Genomic DNA, 5,042 nt, shown 5'->3' with positions numbered 1-5,042 from the left:
CAAAGGATAAGTCCTGGGGTTGATTGTTTTGTTATCTTACCAAAGAAGATCTTACCATTCGTTCAATAGAGAGATCAATGAAACTATATTAAGTTTACTGAATTCTCTTCTCTTGAGAAGTTTAATTTGTTGGCCCCACACCACTTACCCACAATCAATGTTTTTGATCAACCCCCTTTCAATATCACAAACACTTTGTAACTGATCCCAGAACACTGCTGATCAATACTTTATAGCTGCAGTCCCCAACCTTCTTTGTATCATAGATGGGTTTCCTGCAAGACAATTCTCCCAAGGAGCGAGGAAGCATATGAATAACAAAACAGAAAGTGCATAATATATAATTTAATTATTACAAAATATAATACGTATATAATGCAAGAACACACTGCAGACTGCAATAATCAATAAAACAGAAATAAACTTTTAAAATTCATTCTTTCTGTGTGGTTTGGTACCAAATAATCTACGTCCCAGTACTGGTCCATGGCCCAGTGTTTCAGACTCATGCTGTGTGAGACACCATCTTTTACTGGGGAACTTCTATACTAAACTTTTCTAATCTCCTCTCTCTCTCTTCTCATGGTATCACAGATCGTGGCTTTGATTTTGTCATAAGTGACTTTCAATCTTTTTTCTTTACCCCTGACAGTAATCCATTTTTTTAACAATTGCTCTCTATGAAGCTGTACATGTATGTATGAGGGGTGTTGAAAAGTCCCTGGCTTTCGGTAAAAGAAAATACTGGAAGATCAGTTAATTATGATTTTATTAAACATTTCTCCTCTCAGATTCACACACTTATTGAGGCGGTCCTTCAGTTTTTCTAAGCGCTGTAGAAGAATTTGGAAGGTTGAGCCTCTAACCAAGCCTTTTGCGACACCCTTAAAGCCAAGAACTTTTCAGCATCCCTTCATATTTCTCTTTGCTTCATCTTTGTGTCCTTTCTAATGTGGAACATCTCTATTCAGTGGCATAGCTAGAGTGTGTGCCACCAGGGGCATTTCAGTTTTCTGCTCTTCCAGGTCCTCAAGCCTATGGCAGGCTTATACAGCAGACCTAAATGTGCTGTCCCCTTTAGCTAAGCTACTGTTTCGATTCCTAGACTGTATTTGGTATCAGCAATGGCTTGTAGCTTTCTATTAATTATAAATACCATTTTGGTATTTTGTTGCTCTGAGCTCTATGGTTTTTAGTTTGACCTGAATCATTTCCAAAGCCAGGAATTGAAACCTTAGTCTCGATTTTTTTGTAAACTCCTTTCCATTGTTCTTGATATTCACGCCAAAAATTTTTCAGGTGTCAATTGCTATACTTAGATAAGTTTTCTTCTCTAACTGACCACCTTGGGTCACCAACAGTTCAGATCATGTAACAGATGAAAAATCCTTTGTTTAGCCTGATTTAATTTAGCTAGGAAAATATTATAAATATAGAAGCCAAATACAATTCTTACTCTTTGTATCCAGCATTTGCCAGAGGAGCATCTCGTTCTCTCTCTTCATTCATGACATATCAATAAAGCACTATACAATTCTCACCCTCTCTACTTGTCAATCCAGAGAGGTAAATTCTCTTACTCTTTCACTCTCCTTCTTTCATTAAGTCTCTGAGCAGTCACCTATAGATGAACATAGCTATGACATGGACAACAAAACTTCAACTAATCCTCATTCAACAACTCAAAGCAGCTGTTTTGATACTGTAACTATAAAATAAACACCATTTCAGCTATTATTTTTTCAGTCATTTATTCTATGGACTTCGGAAACAACCAACTTATCCATTACGTTCTTGGTGATCTGACATTTACCATACATTCTATCAACTGTTGCATTTAACAACTCCAACTTGCCAACCATTGCATTTCCCTACAAACTGTTACATTTCTGGTAACTTTCTGGCTCTTTTAAAATGTTGTTACTAGTTCATAGTATTTGGTTTGTTCAGCTGCTTTTGGCTATGCAATCCTTGGATACTTCCCACCTGTATTTTTCTAGAGTTCAATGAACTTACAGTACCCTGGAAGGCTAGACTCGATATTTCTCACCTGCTAAAGAAAACCAATTATCAGAAGTTGATTGACAAGCCATTCGTCAAGGGATGGCATGCAGTTTCATACCATAATGAAGTCACTATTTACATTATTTACATTCGACAGTTATTTGTTCTCATCTTGTTTGTTGTTAACACAGCGTTTCGGCTGTTATACTCTCCAGTCTTCTTCAGGTGTCTTGGGAAAATTTCAAACCTGGGTTCTCATTCCTAAGGTATTTTTCAATGTTATTATTATTATTGTTATTTTTCAGGTCACTGCTTGGAATCAAACTTGGAATCTTGGGGTTAGTAGCCCGCGCTCTTAACCACTATGCCATATAAATATGGCATAAATATAGAACTGCATAATGAAGTCAACTGCTGTGGCTTTCCCGCTAGATCAATACACTACTTCCTGCAGAAGATTGATCTAGAACAGGGATTCTCAACCCTTTTTTATCTATGGACCCTATTGATTACTATTTTATTCTGGTGGACTCCCACAGCCATTTAATGCCTAAAAACTAGTTTTACAGAAACTTTTTTCAAAATTCCTATTTTGTTTCTCACACATGGTTGAACAATGTAAGGCATAGAGAAAGGAATCTGTTTCTTGAAAAATATACCAATACATATATCTAAAACTAAAATTTTTCAGGGACCCTTGGAATATTATTGTAGATTTCCAGTTTACTATTTTGTTGTGTGGATCCCCAAGAGTGTTATAGGGACCTTCATAAGGCGGCGAGCTGGCAGAAATGTTAGCACGCCGGGCGAAATGCTTTGTGGTATTTCGTCTGCCATTACTTTCTGAGTTCAAATTCCGCCGAGGTCGACTTTGTCTTTCATCTTTTCGGGGTCGATAAATTAAGTACCAGTTACGCACTGGGGTCAATGTAATTGACTTAATCCCTTTGTCTGTCCTTGTTTAGCCCCATGTGGGCAATAAAGAAATAAGGGATCTTCATGGACAAATGGACCCCTGTTGAGAACCACTGATCTAAAACCTAAACAAGTGAAGAAAGCCATTGAGATAGGTACAATAGCTGAAAACAGCTCAAGGTGGCTATTGTTGATAAGAGACAAGTGGAACCCTTCCCATAGGTGAATGCTAACTCAGTCCTCGCTGCCCCCACCCCTTCAAGCAAAGTGTACAGGTTAAGGGGTGAAATGCTTGTGTCCCTGACACACCTGCTGACGATACAGAAAGGTTACCATTACAGAAGAGCTTGCAAACCCCAGAGTAGCTCCTGCAGTTTATACATGGAGCAAAGCATCTCCGATGTCTATGTATTGTGTACATGTGCGTTTGGAGTTCAGCAAAAGCGTCCGATAGAACAAGTACTAGCCTTAAAAATAAGTACTGGGGCCAAATTGTTTGACTAAACCCATCCATATACAAATGGTACTTGCTTTATCCAGTGCTCAAGATATTTTCTTAAATAGTTCACTTTATATCGCTATGTACCAATACGGTTTTCTGTTCTGTTTTGCTTGAATCTAAGTCCTTCGACCACCAGAGATAAAGTTGGCCGATTGGCGTACTGATGACGGCTACTAAGGTAGAAACACGAATCCACGACTGTCCTCTTTCCTTAATGGCATGTCAGCATCAGAGAAATTTTGTATTTTGAGATTATCTCCCTTCCTCAAGTGGAGCTGGTCAGAAATACCCTTTGGTAATTAATTATGATACGGCGTCTATATATTTTTTTTATTTTAATTTTGTACTTGTTTCAGTCATTTTGACTGCGGCCATGCTGGAGCACCGCCTTTAGAGTGGTGAAAGAGTAAAGCAGGGATCACCACCACCCCCTGCCGGAGCCTCGTGGAGCTTCTAGGTGTTTTCGCTCAATAAATACACACAACGCCAGGTCTGGGAATCGAAACCGCGATCCTCCGACCGCAAGTCCGCTGCCCTAACCACTGGGCCATTCAAGAATTTTTGTTGTAAGGTATTTAACACTCCGGTATTTGTCTATGTTAACTAGATTAATTTGAGAGGTTAACAGTAAGGACTACTCAAGTATACAAATGTTGTTTAATATCTATGATTGGATAAGGATTGTTGCTGTTGTTTTGCTACTAGCCCTTCGCCACCTCTTAGTAAGTAGTCTTATGACGAAACAATTCCAGTCACAATTAAACTGCTTTTTCCTTTATGACAATGTTATAACAATTGGGACATCGCTAAAAGGGATCAACCGGACTGTTACCAAGGGGCCTAAGGGCTTACGTAAACTAATTTACACAATAGACTAATCTGAATGTATAACACGTTCTTGGAAGCAAGTTTGACTAATGAATTACTGGTGCGTTAACTGTTGTTGTTAGGTAGGATTGTTATAGATTTTTAGCCAATACTGCATGGGTAGACATTAGTTAACACTACAATATTTTTGTGGACACAGGAAAAAAAAAAAAAGGCTCTAATCAGAAGCCTTTATAAGTAGTATCTCTGAGGGCGAATGAAAAGAATACTCAGACATTGGTGAAATCCCAACAAAGGATTGAAACTAGTCCGGCTGATCCTGTTTTTTTCTTCTTCTTCTTCTGTCCACGAAAATATTGCGAATGAGTATCTGTAGTAGTATGTAGTCACTCATACTTAGCGGTCACGGCTGGAACATTTTCGTGGTCATACAGCTGCTCGATTACGTCTGATTTAGAGTTAAACAAGAAAATATGCGAAAAAACCAAAACAAATCTATCTGTCCGTCCGTCCGTCCGTCCGTCCGTCCATCCATCCATCTATCTATCTATCTATCTATCTATCTATCTATCTATCTATCTATCTATCTATCTATCTATCTATCTATCTATTATCTCTCTCTCTCTCTATATATATATATATATCTATATCTATATCTATCTATATATATATTATCATGCAAAATCATCAGATGGGTAAACTTTCGGCAAACCGAGTCCTTGGAGGCAGTTTCGATTCCCATTTGAAATTAAAACGATTTTAATCATCTCATTGAAAATGCATGCATCCCTTT

The sequence above is a fragment of the Octopus sinensis genome, linkage group LG12, assembly GCF_006345805.1.
Source record: "Octopus sinensis linkage group LG12, ASM634580v1, whole genome shotgun sequence".
Classification (NCBI taxonomy): domain Eukaryota; kingdom Metazoa; phylum Mollusca; class Cephalopoda; order Octopoda; family Octopodidae; genus Octopus; species Octopus sinensis.
Note: the sequence above shows the minus strand (reverse complement) of the source record.